General features: G+C 42.1%; 1 protein-coding gene across 1 annotated transcript in view; it reads right to left on the bottom strand.

The window, feature by feature from the left end:
- Nucleotides 1–23,812, bottom strand: part of LARP4B (La ribonucleoprotein 4B) — a 102,073-nt gene that overhangs the window by 62,248 nt on the left and 16,013 nt on the right. Inside the window, exon 2 of the mRNA XM_088445443.1 lies at nt 2,741–2,861. The gene's annotated coding sequence lies outside the window, so the exon portion shown is untranslated. The remainder of the gene's footprint in view (nt 1–2,740; nt 2,862–23,812) is intronic.

Below are 23,812 nucleotides of genomic sequence, written 5' to 3' on the forward strand. Positions count from 1 at the left end.
AACTGGGTGTTTAGTCGCGAGAACTGGCTGCAAGGCTGTTAGCGCCACGCTTAGGCCTGTATTCAATTAGTTTCGCACCCACGATACTTTTTCGCCTGCCGGACTTTCGCCTACATCGCGTATTTTAGCTGCGGAAACTTAGCGTATGCGGCCCCGTGATTCGCCCTATTCAATTCCAAACCACACGAAAATGCAACCCAGTGTATGCAAACTAGGCGAAAAGTGCTGTCGGAATTGGGGAAATGAGCCTGAAACCCCCTAAAAGATGCACTAACTTTGGGGATTGATGAACATGCCCCTGAGTAGCCTTAATAAAGCTATTTGGGGTAATTAAAGTCTGTCAATTTCTTCTAATTCGCATCTTTGCACAAGTGGTGAAGAATAGCATTAAGCAGGTTTTTGGGTGAAAATAAGTATTCCTGTCAAAAATGGGGTACTTGAAAACTGGCGCAAGCATGGTTTAAAGTCGCTAAAGTTTAAAAAAAAAAAATTAAAAAAATATAAAAAAAAAAAAAAAAAAAACATTTGCAGCAAGCACCTGCAATCACAACAACACCTCACCCACCCCTCCTTGCAGGCCCCCCAAAAGTCTTTCGCTAGTTTTTAAGTTTGTACCCCACTTGCACTTATTTGCCCACTTATTCTAAGTAATTTTTTGGGGTGTTCCTATTTTTTTTAGGGTTTTTTCTGATGCAGTAATCCTTTGGGGGGCTGTCCCAAGGGTGCAGAGTGGTTTCCCCACCTTTGCACCCCAAATTAGTGATTTTGCACTTTTTTTCATCACCTATTCATAGGCGAATATTTTTTGCCTATTACATTGCGTTTTCGCGTACACAAAATGAGTTTGCAATTGAATACAGAGATAACTTTCCGCCTGGCGAAAAGCTGCAATCGGCGATACTTTTTCGCAGATTCTGACTTTTCGCGGCTAATAATATGGGCCTGAGCCGGAAAACAGCCTCATGGCCAACACTTTAGTCGGATTTCTTCTCGCACCCTCAGGAGGTTGCGAGGAAAAATTATTTACTCGCCCTAATAGTACGCTGAATTAAATAGCTCTGGGAGCTCCCTATAAGCGCTGAATTGAGTCTGCCCCATTATCTGAGAGCAGCAAAATGTAGAGAAAACCACTACATGCAGGGAATCCTAATGAAGTGAAAATTACATGTATCCAATGGTTTTACTAAACATGTATTGAATGACTAATTGTGCATACACAGTCAGATTTCTTATCAGATATGAACAATAACGATTGAAAAAAAATTGTTCAATCGTTCATATCTTTGACATGTAGGGCATGCATCGACGAACGATGCACGTTCCCGCATGTCAGATAACGATCTCTGACATAGACTGTGTTTGCAGTCAGATTTTGACGATCTCATTCATTTTAATACTGTCAGAAATCGTTCATGAAATCATTCAAATCATTGTAAAAATCGTTCATCAAATCTGACCGTGTGTAAGCGCCATAACAAATGATACTCGAATACATTTAAGATTAGACATTTTAAAAGCAAAAACTCAACCACCCATAAAAAATTTTTATGAGGAGGCCAGGGTACAATAATGCCGTTTACTCACATTGGGACCGATGCAGATTGGCAGTACAAATTATGCAACAGCAGAGTATTTCTACAGGTATGCAGAGCAATACACATCTCAAGAGGATAACACTTCCACGTTGGCAGCATATGTGCCCGCTTACAACATATCGTCACCAGTGTGCACTTACCACCTAAAGGGAGCATAAGGGCACAATTGCTAATCTGCATGTGCCATAGTTACATAAACACACCCTTTCTTCATATTAATTGAATGAGAACGTCCCTTTCCGGTACTAAGGTTTTATATGCGCTGGTCTGTAAAGGCACATATGAACCTACGGCAGATGTTCACAAATTCCACAATTACAGTCCAGGTTTTAAGGATATCCATGCTTTAGAACAGGTGACTTAATTAGTACTTCAGCAAATTTGATTTAACCATCTGGACTCAAGTATGGATATCCATAAAACCTGGACTGTAATGGCGGAGTTTGGGAACCTCTGCCCTACGCAATCTGGAGCAGTACCCACACTGCATCAGCCCCATTGTGTAAATACCACTTCAGTGCTCTCCCCAGAAAAGGTTTCCATCTGGGTGGCACCAAGAAGTAGCCGAGTGGGGACCCCTCACAATAATAAAATGTTTTAAACCCTGACCTTATGAGTTAAAACTTGAAATAACATTTTATCTATAAATTCTCCTCTTCTTAATAGAGGCCCAGTTGTTTGATTATGAAAAAGCTGCAAAGTCTGTAGGGTCTGGTCTTTTTATTCAGCTACCAGATACTGTCCCCACTTGCAGGCTCCCAAAGTGCCGGGTGGTAGGCTGGTTCTTGCCGGGTGGTGCACCTGCAAAAAACAGCCTGCGGAGAACATTGCACTTCCTACCCTATGCTGAAAATTACATTAATATAAATAGCAAAGGTGGAACTATGCAATAATAAAATGCCAGAGTAAGCACCTTACCATTGGAAATAGCCTTCATTTATATACAGTAAGTGATGGGTACAGTGCATAGCAGAGACTACAATACTTTCAACAAACATTCATGTAACGACTCTTTTCTTAGGGGCAGGACAGTATAACACGGGTGCAGAATGGTGGGTAAACTGCAAAGTGAGAGTAAGACAGGGTACCAGCCGTGTATTACATACACACCACCTGACCAGACAGCCAGTATTCAGTTCTCTTACCTTGCTCTTCAGCTGTATCTGCTTTTATAGCGGCTAGAAGCTTTCCAATAGATGCACTAAAGAGATGTAGAGCCCAGAAGCCCACATACGTCACACGTCAAACATCCGACAATCAAGCAACCTGCAAGGGAGAAACAGATAACGTAATATTTAACATCCATCAGCCTGGTCTTTCTATACAAAATGTGACCCCCCCCTACTAAACACTACTGCACTCAGTGGGGCAGATTCAATTAGCCATAATGTTCACTGCAAACCTAAGCTTTGGGTTTAACGACCGGAGCTATTCAATTAATGTGCGTTGACCCATAGTTTACGGGTTAAGTGCCCAGAATGTACGGGTTATGCTATGCGGTAAGCCACAAATGGTGCAATTAAAAAAAGATTTATATTCTTGCAGCTTCTGAGCCTGCGAGGAAGTCTCTGCCTTAAGTGAACCCCCTGCGGCTTACTGTGCGGGGCAGCAACACTAATTGAATAGCTGATGGCAGAGTTCTATCCCCAATGTGTAGGCATAAAATCTCAACACAAAGGGTGGGGCCTCCCACGTGCACCTCAGCTTACTTGGGAGAGCATTAGACATTCAGAAATCCCTTTTATTTAGGCTGCATTCCACATGACAGAGTTATAGCTAACTGGGCATCTGAGTGACAAGGACAATGCAGTCACACAACCCAAGCTGCCAAACTGACTTATCCATACTGTTCTACAGGAGGTATGGCAGCATCCACTAGCCCTGAGGTCTGTGTGAGACCACAGGACTGCTCTGTATTATGCTAGTTCTTAAACATGTGAAATATCTGATGTGGTGGCAAAGCCAATATAGCAGGCATGGAGCCCAACACAGTCGCTTTAACTTTACGTCACCTGCACACAATGGAAGGCCGTTATATTTTGGGAACAACTGGAGAATGCCGCTCATCAGCTCACTAGAAACAACTTACACACCAACCACAATATAACTAAGGGGGAGATGGATAAAATGCTCTAAAGAGTGGACAAGGAAGAAGTTGCTCAAAGCAACTAATTAGCTTCTACCATTTATGGAGAATGTATGTGATAAATGTTATGGTGCATACACACGGTCAGATTATTACTCAGATCTGAATAATAACTATTTTAAAAATGATTCAATTGTTCATATCTCAAAGAAAAATCTGACATGTGCAACGATGAATGATGCGCGTTCTCGTGTGTCAGATAACGATATCTGACATCTGAAGTGTTTGCAGTCAGTTTTGGACGATTTCCATTCATAGTCGTTCATCTGACATATCTGACCGTGTGTATGCACCTATAGATGCTGATTAGTTGCAATGGGCAACTGCTCCACTCTTTAGAAGGCTTGATACATTTACACCTAAATCCTGGACACTTCCCCTGTGTTCACATCCAGCGGTCAGACTTATGTGAATTGGGATTGCCATGTAAATGAAATGGGCACAAAAGTAGCAGCCCTCACTGGCACAAATAATTGTACTGTGTATTTACATTTCCCTGTGGAATACAGAATGTATCAGTGAAAAAACACAAAAAAAACCTAAATAATCAGGTAAAGTTTTCTCAAGAAATACACTGAAAAGTTCAAATATGAGATCATATATCAATTTTAATTTTAAACTTTATATTTTACCATTAAACCTAAAGATATACTACACATTGCTGTTTATTCAATTTCCTAAGATAACTGGACTAGACCTGTCTTGCCGAAACGCAACGGTTTCATTTGCTAGTTCCACAAAAATAACATAACACACTTTTGTATCCATGGAAGACTTTGAGGGGAAAACTAACCTTGCCAGTGGCTATATGAGAGATATTACATTATTAATTAAGACCAACTAAAGCCTTTTATAGAGAAAGTTTCAATTGTTTATCGCTCTTGCCTAAAGCAACCAGGAGCTATTCAATTGAATTGGGCACCCAGACCTGAGGATGCACTTATCATGGATTCCTGCTTGCACCCACAGAAATAAGTGTAAAATCAGGATTATGGACTTAGTCACGAGTGCTTAACACGGCTAATTCTATGCAATACAACACAAAAATGGAGGCGTGTGACCAGCGTTTGACGGGGTGGACAAACAATTGAAGAGCTCCAGGTCACTTTAGAAGGGAGCGATAAACAATTATATCGCCCCCAAAACTAATGGGATGGAGCAATTAAGTAGTGGTCCGTTCTGCACAGATAGCCGAGGTTAGACACAGTTCTGCTCAAGGAAACCTGAGGTGGCGAGCAGAAAATTAGAGTTATGGTAGGCTTACCTAGATAACGCCTTTTCTTCGGGGTCCATAGTGATACCATAGGGATATTATGGTTGGAAGACCAGGCACCAAACAGTTAAAGCTTCTGCTCCCAGAATGCCCCGGGTCCTTCCCCATATATACCCCGCCCCTAGCCATAGGACTTCAGTTTAGCTAACAAGCCTCAATGCAGGAGAAGGAAAGAGGAGAAGGAAGAACAATCATACACCAGAAACACTTACATAAGATAAGGGAATCTGTGACAGAAAGAATATAACCCAATGAAGCCAGGTGCATCAGGGTGAGTGCCCTGTGGACGTCGAAGAAAAGGAGTTATCTAGGTAAGTCTACCATAACTCTAAATTTTCTTCTTTGGGGTCTATAGGGATCCACAGGGATACCATGGGGATGACCTAAAGCAGCTCCCCTAAGGGTGGGGACGCTCCTGAGCAGAAAGGAGAACCATCCGCCCAAAGGAAGCATCATGACAGGCAAAAGTGGTAGAAAAGGGGTAGAACCTAAGAAAAGTGTGAACAGAAGACCACATTACCGCCTTGCACAATTGCTCAGCAGAGGCACCACAGCCAAATGCCCACGATGGCCTTACAGACTGAGTAGAATGTGCAGTCACTGTGCTTGGGACAGGAAGATCAGCCTGTGTGTAAATCTGAGAGATAGTCATGCGTAGCCATCTTGCCAGAGTCTGCTTATTAGCTGGCCATCCTCGTTTGTGAAAAACATAAAATACAAAAAGAGCAACTGATTTTCTAACAGAGTTTGTACGCTCCACATAGATACGGAGAGCACGATCCACATCCAGGGAGGCTTCACCTACAGAAAGGTCTGGAGCCTGGAAAGCTGGAACAACAATTTCTTCATTCACATGAAAACGGGACACTAACATAGGAAGGTAACCCTCCCATGTATGAAGAAAAGCTTTATCCTGGTGAAAAAATAAAAAATGGGGAGTGACAAGAGAACGCTGCCAAATCAGACAGACACTCTGCGAGCAGAATAGCAAGAAAAAAAAAAAAAAAGTGTCTTTGCTGTTAACCACTTCAAATCCAGAGTCCAAAGGTTCAAATGGGGAAGCTTGTAACCCTTTAAGAACCAAAGGCAAATCCCACGGTGCTAACGGCGGAACAAAAAGGAGGCTGAACTCGCAAAAATCCTTGGAAAAAAATTCTAAAGGATCTGGTAATGAAGCAAACTACTTCTAGAACCAGACTGACAGTGCCTCCCTGATGATTGAGGTAGGCTACTGTAGTCGCACTGTTGGACTGGAACTGGACCGGCCTGCCCTGGAGCAGCTCCTGTACCATGATCAGTGCTCTGTATACTGTTCGCAGTTCCAGAATGTTTAATGGAAGATGGCTTTTTTGATTTGTCCATCTTCCCTGAAAGATGTGATGACCTGTCACTGCCCCCCATCCGCATAGTCTAGCATCCGTGGTGAGAAGCTCCCAATTTGGAATCCAGAATGGGCGCCCTTTGTTTAGGTGATCCTTTCTCAGGCACCACAGGAGGGAGTGACGAACCTCTGGAGTGAGAAGGTTCCTCTGAAACCTTATAAGATGATGCTGTCCGTCCGCCTGGAGATAATCAATTTTTGTAGAGGCCTGGAATGGAACTGAGCATATTCCACCATGTTGAAGATGGATACCATGGACCCCAGTACCTGCATTGCTGAGTGAATGGATACCCTCTGATTGCGGAGCATTTACGCACCCACAATTGAAGAGCCGAAAACTTTTCCACTAGTAGAAAGATCATTTGTGCCAGGGAAACCAGTAGCTCCCCTAGATGTACCATCTGCTGTGATGGAGAAAGAGAAGACTTTCCAATTTATTATCCAGCCCTGCTCCTGTAGATAGGCAGTGGTCAGCTGGAGATGGTTGTAAAATCTCTGTAGACTGCCAATATCAGGAGGTCATCCAAGTACGGCAGTATCCTGATTCCTTCTGAGATGAGTAGGTATGACCGCTATTATCTTGGTAAACACACGAGGGGCTGTGGACAGACCAAAGGGCAATGGTAATGTTGCTGACGAACAGCAAAACTCAGAAACCCTTTGTGGAATAGTGCAATAAGTACATGCAGATATGCATCTGAATATCCAGGGAACCATGAAATCCCCAGGTTCCATTGCCAGCATAATTTACCGTAGGGTCTCCATACGGAACTTGGGAACATGGATCAACCTGTTGAGCGATTCAGAATAGAGCGAAGAGACCCATTTAGATTTTGAATCAAAAACAAATCTGAGTAATAACTCTTTCCTTGTTAGCTAAAGGAATCCAGGATTAACACCCCTGAACTTGGCAGGGTATGAAAGGCCTTGATCCGATGGGGTAGTTGTGCAAACAACCTTCTGGAGAATAACCCTTTAGGAAGGTGTCCTGTAAGAATCCCCAAGTAGGGAAGGGGATTTTCCACCAAATGCACTCTCCCTGTGGGAGAGGGTAAAAAGACATTAGTCTTTTTGGAATCTGGAACAGTTTACCTGGAGTGTTACATGCTTCTCCCCATTAGCTCAGTGAGCTGTTCAGATTGAGGGAATCCATCTTAACTCACCTTCTGGTGTCTGAACATTAGGTTTATTAGGCTTTAGGAGACAGAACTTCATCTTCTATAATGAGCATTAAATTAACTGCCCCTGCTAGAGGAACATCCACTGATTAATGATGCTCCTACTCTCCGAGATAGACCCAAAGGGAGAAACCAGTTTATCCTCTGTCTCCTTAGATGATGTATCAGAATCTGAAAGCAGGGTGGACTGAGAAGATGGTGCAGTCTATATATATGCTTAGACGGCTGATGCCTTATTCACCTGTAACATCTGCAGATAGGTAGATGTTAAAAGCCAGATTCTGAACTGAGTGGACATAACCCTCCATCCAGGAAGGATGTATGGGAAGAAGAAACATAGCAGGCTGCAATCATTATGGGTAAACCAAAGTGGGAGGCAGTGTGGGGGCTGATAAGCGGTCCACTAATTGAGTCATAACCTGAGACCAGGAGGACATTCAAGGTGACCCCTGAACGGGTGCTGGCGAAGTGGACTGTTGTGGTGTATAACAATCAACACTCAGTCCATCCTGTATGAAATCCTGAGAGGCCAACTGCACAGGATTCACATGAAATCAGCACAGGGATAGTGTCCTGAGACATGGGAAATACTTGCAAGTAACCTACAACCAGTGTAGGGTTAAACAATGCAACCCTTTTTACAGAAAAATAAATGTGATGTACTCTCTAACCCCTATACACCAGGTAGTTGGGGGTTTGCATAAGTCACATAAAATGCATATACAGTGCATCCGGAAAGTATTCACAGTGCTTCACTTCTTCCACATTTTGTTATGTTACAGCCTTATTCCAAAATGCAATAATTTAATTTTTGTCCTCAAAATTCTACATACAGGTGGAGTCTCCCATATCCAAAATGCTAGGGACCAGGGGTATTTTGGATATCGGATTATTCCGTATTTCGGAATATTTGCATACTATAATGAAATATCTTGGGTATAGGACCCACAACTAAACACAGAATGCATTTATGTTCTATATACACCTTATACACACAGCCTGCAGCTCATTTTATACAATATTTTTTATAATTTTGAGCATCAAAAAAAGTTTGTGTACATACATAAAATTCATTTATGTTTCATATACACCTTATACACACAGCCTGAAGGTTATTGTATACTGTATTTTAATGAATTTGTGCTTTAAAACAAGTTTGTGTACATTGAACCATCAGAAAGCAAAGGTTTCACATTCTCAGTCATACTAAAAATATTCCGTAATTCGGAATATTCCGTATTTCGGAATATTTGGATATGGGAGACTCAACCTGTACAATACCCCCATAATGACAACATGTATAAAGTTTTTTTTTTAGATTTTTGCAAATTTAAAAAAAAATAAATAAATAAGAAATCACATGTACATAAGTATTCACAGCCTCTGCTCAATACTTCGTTGATGCACCTTTAGCAGGAATTACAGCCTCAAGTCTTTTTGACTGATGCCACAAGCTTGGCACACCTATCTTTGGGCAGTTTCGCCCATTCCTCGTTGCAGCAACTCTCAAGCTCCATCAGGTTGGATGGGAAGCATCGGTGCACAGACCTTTTCAGATCTCTTCAGAGATGTTCAATTGGATTCAAGTCTGGGTTCTGGCTGGGCCACCCAAGGACATTCACAGAGTTGTCCTGAAGCCACTCCTTTGATAACTTGGCTGTGTGCCTAGGGTCGTTGTCCTGCTGAAAGATGAACCGTCGCCTCAGTCTGAGGTCAAGAGCACTCTGGAGCAGGTTTTCATCCAGGATTTCTCTGTACATTGCTGCATTCATCTTTCCCTCTATCCTGACTAGTCTCCCAGTTCCTGCCGCTGAAAACCATCCCCAAAGCATGATGGTGCCACAACGATGCTTCACTGTAGGAATGGTATTGGCCTGGTGATGAGTGGTGCCTGGTTTCCTCCAAACATAACTCCTGGCATTGACGCCAAAGAGTTCAATCTTTGTCTCATCAGACCAGAGACTGTCTCTCAGTTGGGGGGCGCGGCTACTTCCCCTAAGCTGCGTTAACCAGCCGAGTAAGCTGACCTCATGGTAGCAGATGGCGTCTGCTGCCGATCCCCGGCCTCAGACGATATGTCCCCGTCTGGTTTAGTGAGGACGCGGACAATCCCGGACCCTGACAGCAGCGGCTTCTGGTGCGTCCAACACCAAAAAAACTGCTGCGCGCAATTCCTCGTAAGGGAGGAACAGCCTTACCGGACATCTCAGAGGATCCGGTGCAGTCCAGGACGCAGTATTGCTGCTAGCTAAGCTCAGCTGCGACCCGCCGAAATCACCAGCAAAATTACTGATGTTCAGAGTTAGACTGGGTTAGCTATAGGCGGCTTTTGGGTGCATACACACATCCAAAAGGAGCAAAAATTTAATTGCTCCGTTGGGCGCACAAACAAAAAACAATTGATTCAACCCAGAAAGTCAATTTCAATAAAAAAAAAAAAACTGGCTTTCACACAAATTTTCCTCAGCTCAACCCATGGATTTGTGCACAAAAGTGCAGTTTCATATTGGACACATCTAGATCCGCTGCATCAGTTCTCCCATTCTTCAATAAGATCAGACCGATAAATTCCTGCTCAGAGCAGTAGTATGGTTGGCCAAACAAATCCTGAGCTTATTTGACCAAAAATAGTCAATTACCGTCTCTAAATTAGTGGTATGAAACAAATCAATATAAATGAGGACGTTACATAGACAAATGAGGAAGTTACATAGACAAATGAGCATGCCACTTTATCTCAATATTGTAATCAATGGGCTCAATTCAATGTGAGTTCCCCCCCCCCCCCCTCCGACTAGATCTTCACGCTTATCGCGGGATTTCAGTAGGCGGGAATGTTGTTTTTTAGTTGGTATTCAATTGGGGGCGTTATACTTTAATTAAGTCGCCTTAATAGGCATTGTTGGGGAGGAGTTTAGGGCAGCAACCAATTTTCGCGCTCTATGCGCAATGTGATATAAAGAGGGACTGATGGAGAAGCTGCAGTCGGACCGGTGTGAAAGTTGAGCGGAGCAAACACGTGGATGGTAAGTATATTTTATTTTCAGCATACTGTGTTTTGTGAGGCAATTTCAGCAGAGAGCTACTTCAGGGCGCTCTCTCTCCCTCCTGCCACGTGCGTAACACACAGCGGCAGCCTGCATCAAGCAGCCTCTGAGGCGGAACAAGCGGCGGTGCAGCACCAGGGCCCACTCTGTAGCTACCCCTGCACCGCCGCTACTCCCTCGGGCATCACAAGTGTAGAGCAGACCGCAGTGAGAGAGGTCTGCCTTACACGGTTTACAAACACACAGCCGCAAGCGGCGGCATGTGTGTTTGTAGCAGCCAGAGAGTCAGACAGACTCTCATGGCTGCTGCGTTGTGCACGGAGGGAGCCGGCTGGAGCTCACTCATGAGCTCAGTCTTCCGGCTCCCTCTGCTGCGGGTGATGGGAGAGACGTCACTTCATGACATCTCTCCCATCCTATGCATGGAGCAGAGCGAGAGCGGGCGGGGAGGAGCGGCTATACAGCGGCGGTGATCGGCAGGAGCATTGATCAGGTAAGTTTTTTTTTTGTTTAAGGGGGCACTGTCTCAGCATATGGCGGAGGGGTGCTACTATGGGGGCACTGGCAGAGCCTATGAGCTACTGGGTGCACTTTATAGGGAGGGGTGGGGGGCGCTACTATGGCCACTGTATTGTGGGGGGCCACTGCATAGGGGGGGATTATAACTGGGGAACTGTATAGGGGGCTATTACTGAGGGCACTGTATGGGGGGGTTACAACTTGGGGTACTACTACTGGGGGCACTGCATAGGGGGCTACTACTGGGGGCACTGCATAGAGGGGATTACTCTTCAACATTTATTAATATAAACTTAACTTAGTAAATTTGGAGAGTTTAAAATAAAAACTAGCAAAGTTTTTAACAAACTCTCATCCCTTGGGGGATGAGAGAAAAAAAAAAAAAAAGGGGAGTTTCACTTATAAATTGTCAGGAATTCTAACTCGCAAAAACACAGACAGTTAATTGAATTGGTTCCACCCTTATAACCTATGGAGAAAAGTTGTCAGGAGTTTACAAAACATCGACGACTAGAATCACAATTCTCCAACTAAAATAGGAACATCACGTCAAATTGAATTGGTGGGAATCAGTTTTCTCAACAAAACTTCTCCAAACTCCCACAAACGGCAACATCACGTCGATTTGAATTGAGCCCAATGTTGGGTGTACAGTCATTAAAAATCTGAACACTCCCAATTACAATTTATTTGGTTTGCAACATATACTGTAAGCTAATAGACAACATCACATAAATGTCCAAGCTTTGGAGAGATGTATGAATATAAATTTTCTGATGAAAATGTTTGCAGAATGAAACAAGTCATCAAAGCCTGCAGTACAAAGGCCTAATGTATGACTAGTACCATTGACAAATGTTTAAGTAAAAGTAGGTTTGCAAAAGCGAAGATACACTGCATGGCCAACAGCACATGGACACCCAAACACGCGTGCTTATTGACCTTCTCATTACAAAAACATGGGGATTCATATGGCGTTGGTGCCCCCCTTGCTGTTAATAATAGCATCCACACTTATTTAGACTACATTTTGGAACATGGTGACAGGGATTCACATCCATTCAACAATGATGGTTGGCAGAAAGCCTGGCTCGCTGTCAGCAATGCAATTCATCCCAAAGGTGTTCGATGGGTTTGTGGTCAAAGCTCTGTGCAGGCCAGTCAAGTTCTTCCATACCAAAAACTTGGCAAACTATTTTTGATGGATATTGCATTCTCCAAACTGTTACCACCACAAAGATGGAAGCAAACAGTTATCTAAAATGGGATTGTATGCTGTAGCATTAAGGTTTCCCTTCATTGGAAATAATGGGCCCAAGATTAACCATGAAAAACAACCACTGATCATTATTCTTCCTCCTCCAAACTTTACAATAGGCCAGATTTGCCCATCAAACTGCCAAATGGTGAATCGAGAGTCATAATTTCAGAGAATGTGTTTCCACTGCTCTAGGGTGAAACGGCCGTTCTTTGGCATTGCGCGTGGTGATCTAAGGCTTGTATGCAACTGCTCGGCCATGAAAACCCAATCCATTAAGCGCCGGCGAACAGTACTTGTGCTGACATTGCTTCAGAAGAATTAACACTGTTAGCAGGGTTGCATGATTTAAATCATAAGATTAAATCATGATTTAAATCAAAACGTTAAACTACAACTTTTGCTTAGAAAGATAGACGTGTGGGTGGGGGCAGTCTTTTTTTTTTTTTTTAAGCTCTCACAGCAATGTAGTAAAGATGGCAAAGGCAAGAGCTAAAATTGCACTCACAGATGCCCACTTGCTGGCTAATCTACTTGATCCTAGGTACAGGGGGAAAAAAAAGCTTCATCCTGCTGAAATTGAGACTGCTATGGAGTTTGCTCATGCCAATAATAGTCAAATTATGCCGGTCATCAACTTTCGTGCATCCATGATACCATTTGCACCATACATGTTTGAAGTGGACACTTTACGCCAAGTATCTCCTCTAGCCTGGTGGATGTCCTATGCAGCTCAACTTCAGTTAGACACATCTGTAGTAAATCGTCTGAAGCAGATGTTCACCGCAATTTCATCAAGTGCAGGAATTGAAAGAATTTTTTCAAAAGGTACGGTTTTGTTTGTACAATCCAAAATACGCAACAGATTGGGAAATGAAAAAGCAGCTAAGCTGGTTGCATTCTACACAGCCTTTTCTGTTGAGGACAAACGTGAAGACGTGGACAAAGACATGTACAGGTTTGACTCAAAACAACTGATTGAGTGAAATTCAGATCCTAATTTTACTTCTTCATGCAACTGTTTAGTGTTTATTTATTCTATTACTGTGTTCATTTTGTTACTGTTCTCAATTCAAAAATTGTTCATGTATTACTAAAACAATGTGTAAACATCTAAAATTAAACAGTTTACTTTTAAAAAATTCTAAATCAGATTTTTTGGATTTAAATTAGGGATGTGCAGGCTCGGATAGGTTCGAATTTGCACGCAGAGTTCGGATTTTTCCCTCCAAAAATTAGGTCTCAGATAGAGACAAAACTTCATCTTTCATGGACAGACATTTTCCATGGACTTTTGTCCAGGAATGATGATGTCCATGAAAGATGACGTTTTGCCTCTTTCTGAGACCCGATTTTTGGAAGGAAAAATCCGAACTCTGCGTGCAAATTCGAACCTACCAGAGCCTGCACATCCCTAATTCAAATCCAAAAAATCTGATTTAAGTTCAAAGAAATCAGATTTTTTTTAAATCCAATTCTTATGCAACCCTGACTTTCAGACACAGTGGCTACCTGGCACATGGGATCACATACTATAAAAACTAATGCAAATTAATAGGTATATCCACTGATTTTTATTGCCATTTTTAGTAACACACATTTACATTCATTTAGTATGTCAACTGTTTCTATACGACAATTAAATTTGTCTTTTCTGGTGTTCTTAAAATACTTCGTTGGTAGAAAATACACCAGAAAAAAAATTCACTACAGTAAACAGTTCCTTTTTGAATTTTTAATTCCAGAAGGAAGAGTTTACTCTAGCGACATTTTTTATGGCGTATATTTTCTACCACGGTGATAAAAACAATTGAATTCCCCTATATTGGAAGGCATTAAAAAGATTGAATGGCCTCGATGGATTAAATCTAACAGCTAGTATATAAGTGTACCAAACATGCTACCAATTAAATCAGATTCAGGAAACCCATTTATTCATCTATTAGTTTTTAATTAACTATCAAAGGGATAAATATAAACACGTTGTTATAGGACGGCAACTAGTTTCTAGGATGATGCTGGCTAGACTGATTTTAGGACCTGCCCATTCAGTGTTGTCATCATTAAACATTTAACGTGTAAACTAAATATTTATTTATTTACTTAAGTCACAGTGGCACGCTTTGAGGAGGAGTTTGGTAATAATTTTTCTGCTTATGTTTGTTTCTTCAGATCGCCATTACAGACTGATAATTCTGCAGATTTCACCACTGTTATGCAACTACTGTGGCAACCAGCGTCACATATGTAGTGAGCAGGGAGGTTTTGGAAAGCCCATCTCAGCTCTATTTTCACTGTGACATGTGCTCCCTCAGTTTGACAGAGTATGCCTGTGTTGCAGTTCTGTGTCTAATCTGTGCACTGTAACATCACCCCCCCCCCCCCCCCCCCCCCAAAAACATCAAAATTTTGGGTCCATGGGCAGCAAACTCCCCAGACCTTAATCCAATTGAGAACTTGTGGTCAATCCATAGACGGGCAGCACAGATGGTGTAATGGTTAGCATTACTGCCTCACAGCGCTGAGGTCAAGGGTTCAATTCCCACCACGGCCCTACCTGTGCGGAGTTTGTATATTCTCCCTGTGCTTGCGTGGGTTTCCTCCGGGTACTCCGGTTTCCTACCACACTCCAAAAATATACTGGTAGGTTAATTGGCTCCCAACACAAATTAATTCTAGTGTGAATGTGTGTGTGCATGTGATAAGGAATGTAGCTTGTAAGCTCCACTGGGGCAGGGACTAATGTGAATGGCCAAATATTCTCTGTAAAGCGATGCGGAATATGTGTGCGCTATATAAATAACTGGTAATAAATAAATAAAATCCTCAAGAGGCGGGTGGACAAACAAAAAAACCACAAATTCTGACAAACTCCAAGCATTGATTAGGCAAGAATGGGCGGCCATCAATCAGTATGTGGCCCAGAAGTTGATTTACAGCATGCCAGGGTGAATTGCAGATGTCTTGAAAAAGAAGGGTCAAAACTGCAAATATTGAACTTCTTTGCATCAACTTATACCTCTTTTCCACCAAAAACCCAGGTCCGACTTGGGTTTTCAGACATGGTACCAAACCAGGTCAAACACCGTTCACATTGAACCTGGGACTGCGCTGCTAAACTTTTGAGGTCATAAAAAGTGGGAGGTGACTGCTCCACAACCATCAATCAACTCATTTTAGGCATGACCCAGGTCGGATAACCCAGGTTGCGCCGTTTACACTACAAAATTACCCAGGTCCATCCTGGTAGCTACCTGGGTTGGATTGCAGGGTTACTTGACCCGGGTTATTTTTCAGGGACCCTTTTACACTGAGCTGCGACCCGGGTAGACCCAGCAAAATCCCAGGTTTTTGCTCTGGTGTAAAATGGGTATTAATGTATTTGTCACTAAAAGCCTTTGACACTTCTGAAATGCTTTTTCATTTTACTTGAGTATACCATAGTAACATGTGCCAAAAAATTATAAAAACACTGAAGCAGCAAACTTTGTGAAGACCAATACTTGCGTCATTCTCAAAACTTTTGGCCATGGCTGTAGAATGCTAGTATATGGAGATGATCAGCAGTTTTGCAGACCGTTACTAGTAAAAAAAAAAATGGGCCTTTCAAGATTGGAAGATCTGTGTTTGCTGAAAATTATCTGCAAATCACTGAAGATCTGTAATGTATGGGCACAGATTGCTAGATTGGGAAATCCCAAGATCGGGAAATCCCGAGATAGGGCAACAAATCTTCAAATTGTGTTTTTAAGATTGCTGATGTATGGGGGCCTTTAGCCATTCAATGACATGATGAGAGCTGTGAGCCTGTGGCAGACATGTGCTTACCATCAAGATACTGAAAAGGAGGATAACTACATACACGCACAATGTATGCCTAAAATATATTTAAATTTACTATTAAAAAATGTATTATGTGGCCACGCTGCTTTAAATAGGATATCAACCCAAAATATTCCTTTATATTGGCTAGAACAGGTTTTCTTTTCTCAATTAAAAGGTAATTAGAAAATAAAAGTGCTGGTGTTGTTGTAATGCCTCTTATCTCTGCCATCAAAGAGAATTCTGTACTTCTCATTTTTAATTTTTTTTGAGATAAGCAGGCCCGGTGTTCATGGACTTGGGAAAAGTAAGGAAAGTGGAACACTAGAATAATAAAATTTAAATTGTAACTTCTTCGGAGGGCGTGGCATTAATCCGTGAAATAACACGCTACAGCGACCGGATTTCACCCACTATACCCACCATTAAGCTGTCACACCAGGTTTGTGAGTTCCGCGGAATTGGGCAGTGCGTAATACCACTGTCGCGGGTTGCGGCCTCCAACCACCTTTCAAGCCGCGGCCTCAATTTACTGCCGCATCCCGGCGGGACTTGCGGCTGCGAGCACACACCAAGGTGCGCCCTCTCCCTCCGTCCTGCACAGATACTGCCGCGATTCACCTCCACCCACTCGCAGTAGTCCTCTGGATCCGGAGCTGCCCTCCAGAGCATGTCTTGCGGCGGGGCTGGGGAAGACACCGGCGCCATTTTGTAGAGTGCTGGGAGCAGAGCCGCTGGCCGCGGCTCACAGAGGAGGAGTGAAATACCTGGTGACAGGGGGATCCTCAGTCTCCCTGATCTCCTGACTTCTGAGACTGACTCTGACCACTTTTTTAGGTTGGAGTCTCTCCCTCCAAGTCTGGTGCCTGCTGTTTACTTCCAGCCCTGTCTGCTACTCACTGTACAAACCTGCTTGCTGCCCTCTGCTATGTAGTAGAAGAATTCTACTAAACCTTGGCTTCCGGCAGGATATGGAATAGGTATATATTGAAAGTCCACGGCCACCTCGACCATATGTTAATCGCCTTTTAGGCGTCCATGACCCCCCTCATTATTTGACACACCTCTTGCTGAGTGTCTCCACTGTATGGAGAAATTCTTCCCTCATCAAAATCAAGTCAGAAACAACGAGGAGACAGAAGCAGAGATTCCCCCATGGCCGCTGCCACGGAGCCGCAGGTGAGAGACTCTAACTTACAACCTTCCGACTTGATCTCTACTAAGACTACACAATCCAACTCCGAGCAGCCTATAAGCTATGCATCTATGGTGCAAGCTATAAAAGATACAATGGGCCCGATGTTACAAGACCAAGTAACCATCTTTACACAGGCTATAGCTGACATTAAGTCTAATGTTACATGTGTTGAATCACTTGCGGCCACAATTGAAAAATGAGTGGGGGTCAACTTCCATGACATACAAAATATTAAAAGAAAATGTGATACGTTAGAGAAGACTAACTATCAACTATGCAATAAGATCGACGACTTGGAAAATCGTTCCAGAAGGAACAACCTGAGATTAGTAGGACTTCCTGAATCTGTTAAGGGAGCTGCTCTATACCATTTCATACATCAGACACTTCCTGAGTTGCTGGAGTTGAGTGATATTAGTTCTGATTTAGTAATCGAACGAGCGCACCGCCTGGGCCCTGTCAGAGACACAGGATCAAATAGACCTAGAGTGGTCATCTTCAAATGCTTAAATTTCACTCATAAAGAAGCCATCTGTTCAGCTTCTCGACGCAAACGCAATTTAATGTGGGAAAACGCAAAGCAATTCTTGTTCCAAGACTATTCGATCGAGGTTACCAGAGCCCGTATAGAGTTCAACCCAGTATGTTCCCGGCTGATTAAAGATGGGCGCAAGTTTGCACTATTATTCCCTGCACGTCTTCGGGTGTTTGATGGCTCCTCATACCAAGATTTGTCCACGGCAGCAGATGCTATGGCTTTCCTATCGGAAGAAGGTGACGCTGCTCAATCATCTGCACTCGTCCATTCTGTCCCTTCGGTGGGATCACCCAGAGACTATCTTTAATACGTCCGGTGCATAGTGAATGCTACGATTTTCATACTTGTATCTCATCTGTTTACTTATTCTAACGTTCATTTAGATATATACGATAATTGTCAACACTCATATCATAAGTTCGTGGCAGGTTAGGAGTGTGATTTGTTGTATTTTTTTTTTCCTTTTCTGCCTGATGTTTTGGGTGTCGGTTCTAATCATATCAGAGGTTTTAGTGTGTTGCCTGAGGGCATCATCTATAGATTTCCTCCCTTCAGAGGATAATTATATATGTTTCTACTTTGTCTTTAATTATTTGAATGTTTTTCTTTATCTTTATTCTCCCCCTTCCCCTCCCTTTCCGGTTACTAGTCCACCCCCCTTCTCCCATCTTGATGGGGGTAAAGTACTCAATTTACAATTCGCTACTTTTAAAAATTTATTAAGGTCTATTAATACCGATCCTTTATATGGGAAGACCCTTGGTGGTGATGCTGGTGAGTTGTCTGGTTTTTCTCTCACACAATGGGCTCCCTAAATATTGGTTCGTGGAATCTGGGTGGTTTGCATTCACCTATTAAAAAGAAGAGAGTATTTACATATATCCGCAAGCTACGCATTGACTTGATGATGTTTCAGGAAACTCATTTACTAGAGCCTGAAGTAAATAAATTGAACATGTTCCAGTACAAAGTTATTGCCTCTGCTTCCTTCACTTCCAAAGCAAGAGGTGTGGTATTATTATTATTACATAAAAAACACTCCCATGTAGTACATTCCTCTCTCGGACCCAGAAGGCCGTTTTGTAATAATTGATGTGACTATAAATGGTACTAAATACAAAATATGCAATATTTATGCTCCTAATATATATGACAGATCTTTTTTCCAAAAAATTCTTAAGAAACTAAACTCGCCTAACGGGCCTAGGCTTATAGTTGGAGGAGATTTCAACATCATATCGTCATCAATTCTAGACAAACAATTATGGCACGTCCAATTAAACCACCTAAACTTGATATTCCATCCTTTGAGCAACAATTAGATCTGACAGATACATGGAGGGCGCTACACCCATTAGAGAGAGAATACACATGCCTATCTGCTGCCCACGGCTCACTTTCTAGAATTGATTACTTGCTGATCTCTACTAACCTTTTCCCTAAGGTACAAGAGGCGCACATTGAGACGATCTGTATTTCCGATCACGCATTGATCCGGGTCACTATTGCGAAAGAAGTTGACAAAAGGTCCTTATAAGCAATTGAGATTCCCCACACACCTGGTCAACTCAATAGAGTTTAGGTCCATGCTAGAATCAGCCTGTCAAACTTATAAAAATGACAATGAGGAACACAGGCTCACAAACCCTACCCTGTTCTGGCAAACGTCCAAAACAGTAATAAGAGGCGAAATAATATCCTATGTTAAGCAACATACGAGGAATTACTATAAAAATTACCATAAAGCCCAACGAGAACTAACTGACGCTTTCCAGGCATATAAATTGACACTCTCTCCCATACAAAAAAGAACATACCTAGAGAAAAAATAGATTTTTGACTCCATTGTATCAAACTACCATGATAGATCACAATATGTATCAGATTTTAAATTCCACAAATTTGGCAACAAAACGGGACGTCTGCTTTCCAATCTATTACGTGGTCCTCGCACCACAATTATTATTCAATCCCTAATAGATCAAAAAGGTAATAGAGTGCACTCCGGAGCACAAATATCCGAAACTCTTAGGACGTTTTATTCAGATCTCTATGCAACAGTCAGATAACTACACACAAAAAGATATGTTCTGGTAGGGATTACACCTACCCCAGATCAGTCAAGAGATCGCGGAAAACTTAAGTACCCCCAATACAATGTTGGAACTCTCTAGAGCTATACGCTTACTTAAACCCAATAAAGCTCCGGGACCAGATGGCCTCACCGGAGAATATTTCAAGATTCTCTTCCCCAAATGTGGAGACTCCTTATTAGAAATGTATAATGACATCCTTCAAAAAAAGTCTTTACCACTATATTTTAACAGCGCTATTCTTAAAATTACTTCCAAAACCAGAGAGGGACCTAGAACAACCAGGGTCATACAGACCTATTTCTTTACTAAACTCGGATTATAAACTCTTTACGAAGATTTTGGCAGATCGTCTTAAGTTGTGCCTCCCATCGGTAATACATACAGACCAAACAGGTTTTTATCATGGGAAGACACTCGGTAACCAATATTCGGAGAGTCATATTGATTATGCAAGGATTAGAACTCAGTGGGAACCAGGGGACACCTTTGCTTCTCTCCCTAGATGCCGAAAAGGCTTTCGATTTACTAACATGGGATCATCTTTCGGAATTTCTATGACGCTTTGGGTTCCCAGAAAATTTTATAAAACTAATTTCCGCTATTTATACTAATACTAGTCCAACAACCCAGATAGCCTGCAACGGTTATCTTTCCCAACCTTTTGTGATAGGTAGGGGGATGAGGCAGGGATGCCCATTGTTCCCCTTGCTGTTCGCACTGGCACTAGAACCTCTCACGGTCACTTTGAGGGAGGACAAACGGTTCTCTGGAATTAGGATAGGTACAATAGAGTCCAAATTAGCTCTGTTTGCGGATGACATGATGCTACTTGTCTCCCATCCAGAATTATCTCTACCCTCAATTTTAGACAACATTGAACGCTTTCGATCCTTCTCGGGATATAGAGTTAACTTCCACAAATCTGAACTACTATATTTGGGAACAAGTCCTCCTTCTATCTTGCCTACAATTTGCACCCAATTTATAAGAACACAGAACACTTTAAAATACTTAGGAATATACCTACCTGAAATAACTTCTAAATTATACTGCTGTAATTTTTCCCCAATGCTCTCGAAAATCATTAGACAGCTGGAATATTGGCATGCGCTTCCATTGTCACTGATGGGCCTGGTAGCGGTCCTGAAGAGTATAATTTTCCCAAAAATTGCTTACCTGATTCAGATGTTTCCTATTGCCCTTACTCAGAGTGATATTAATATCTACTTAAAAGCATCCTCCAAATTTCTGTGGCGCGGCGGGAAATCCAGAATATCTTTAGCTAAGCGTCAATGTTTTAGAGGGAAGGGTGGTTTGGGAATCCCGGATTTAAAAGTCTTCTCAGAAGCTGTATTTTTTAGATATGTTTTGGATTGGTGTCTTGAACGTAATACATACACGGATATTTCCCTAGAAACAGAACTATTTTCCCCCTTTGCTCCAAGCGCCCTTTTACATACGCCTAAACCCAAACTCCCCAATCTAATTTTAAACAATATAATGTTTCGAGACACCTACAAGGCATGGCTGGCCATCAACCGGAGACTTAACCGAAACGTCAGCTCTACAAAGTATAAGACTCTATGGAGAACCCCTATGTTTAGTCCTAGCCTAGAAAATTCTCATTTCCTCGTCTGGAAAACTAAGGGTCTTGCGAAAGTCAAAGATGGTTTTGACCCAGGAGGCACCCTCCTTACATTCCAAACTTTTAGAGAGAAGTTTAATCTGCCTAATTCACAATTCTTTATGTATCTCCAAGTCAGGCATTTTATTCAACATATACCTCCGGCTTTGAAGGATCCAGGTGCAAAAGATATATTAGAATCTTTATTTACGTTTACAATACAAAATAATTACAAAACCAAATTTTTGACAGGTGATTTCATTTCATCTAAAGCAAACACCCTATGGCACAAATGTGCAGTGAGATGGACAGCAGACATTCCAGCATTAAATTCTCCTGAAACTCTTTTGGCACATTATGAGGACACCTTGAAAATCTTACACTCAGCTCGTCTACAGGAAGTCCATGTGAAGATCTTACACAGGGCTTAAACTTCACAAAGTAGCAGAGCTCATATGGTGTTAGAAGAGACGAGACATTGTGTGAAGTGTAAAGCCACTAAAGCCACCCTTCTGGCATAATGTATGGGAATGTGGCCGCATTAGCAAATTCTGGGATAAACTTATGTTCTTTATAAATTACTTGTTATCATTACATCTGGTGAAAGACCCTTTAGCTTTAATTTTGGTGAATTTTAGTAATTGGGATGTGTCCCCACACAATAAAAAAGTATTCCTGCTACTTACGACAATAGTGATGATCGCTAAGAAAGCTATTCTAATAAATTGGACGATAAAGACCCCTCCTTTTCTTAGCGATGTCAAACGTATGATACTTCAAATACTCTACTTTGACCGGCGTGACACTCTCCCTGATATAGAGAAGGGTGTAGAGCGTTTTAAAAAAAATGGGGATTTTATATATCACATTTAGATAACCCACTCAGTCCCATATTAATATAATTTTCAAATCCACAACGTGGTACTCACATCAAAGGCTGACTTAGTCAGTATACTGTGATTATTTCCCTTGATGGATTTGGAAGAGATTTGTTCTTGTCTTTGTATTGAAACATTAAGTGTCTCTATTATAGATGGCTTTGCCTTAGAGTCCCCTAGATGTATGGGTACTTATCCCCTCCGGGGATGAGAGAAGAAATCCGACAAAAGTCCCGGCGCGAGGCTGTTTTCTGCCCTTCGCGTCTGGAAAACAGCCTCGCGTCGGGAAGGTAGTTTGGGGAATGCCCGTTATTGCGCCTAAACACCCTGTTTAAGGCGCGAGAACGAGCCTTCCCCGACCAAACATCGCAATGAATTGAATAGCTCCGGGAGCTATCTCCCGGCGCTATTTACATCGCGTTGAATAGAATAGTGCCCAATGTGGTTGCCTTTACTCAGTCACTTATAGTGACTCCTTTTTTTGTTGCAATTGTACGAATATTTTGTTATTACTCTTTGTAATTTTCTGTCTGAAAAACAAATAAAAATATATTTGAAAAAAAAAAAAAAAATTGTAACTTCTTCATATCCAATTTATTATATTTGCATGGACACCACCCTTTAAAAAAAATTAACACAATTTGTGGACAATTCAATTGTTTTATCAGCCCTGAATTCCCATCTAGTGACGGGAGAGCGGGTAACAATATTCACAAGTTTTTGGGTGCCCGTGCCTTTTTGCTCACGTCGTGCCACAATAGATCAGGTTAAGCCCTCTAAAGTCCTGGTTATCGCAACAGAACTTTTCGCTGATGTCTGCTCGCCAGCTCAGGAGGGTGTGAGCAAAAAAGCATGCCCCCACGCCATTCGTGCCGGATATGAGCAACAATTGAATTGCTCCATCAGGCGCCCATTAGTAACAACAGCACATGCCAACAGTTGAATCCCTCCCAATTTGTGTCAACCTAAGCAGTTAGTTACCACCTCATGATAGTTATGGTGATCAATTAAAGGACTTACAATGGTATTAGTTTCCACAAAATTGTGTTATCATAGCACCACAGAAAGGAGACACGGATTTGGTGCTGGAAGCAGGGAGCTCAGCAATGTACACAAATCATGCGCAAAGCAAACAAAAGTTTGTGTTTATATGTGGGGGTGTAGTGGACAAACTTCATTGGTTAAGCTAGGAAGAAACATTTTGTTGCCAGAATCACTTGTGTAACAGGGAGGAAATTCCCCCCTTTCTGTCAGCTTGT

The sequence above is a fragment of the Taudactylus pleione genome, unplaced genomic scaffold (genome assembly GCF_031769625.1).
Source record: "Taudactylus pleione unplaced genomic scaffold, aTauple2 ptg000380l, whole genome shotgun sequence".
Taxonomy (NCBI): Eukaryota; Metazoa; Chordata; class Amphibia; order Anura; family Myobatrachidae; genus Taudactylus; species Taudactylus pleione.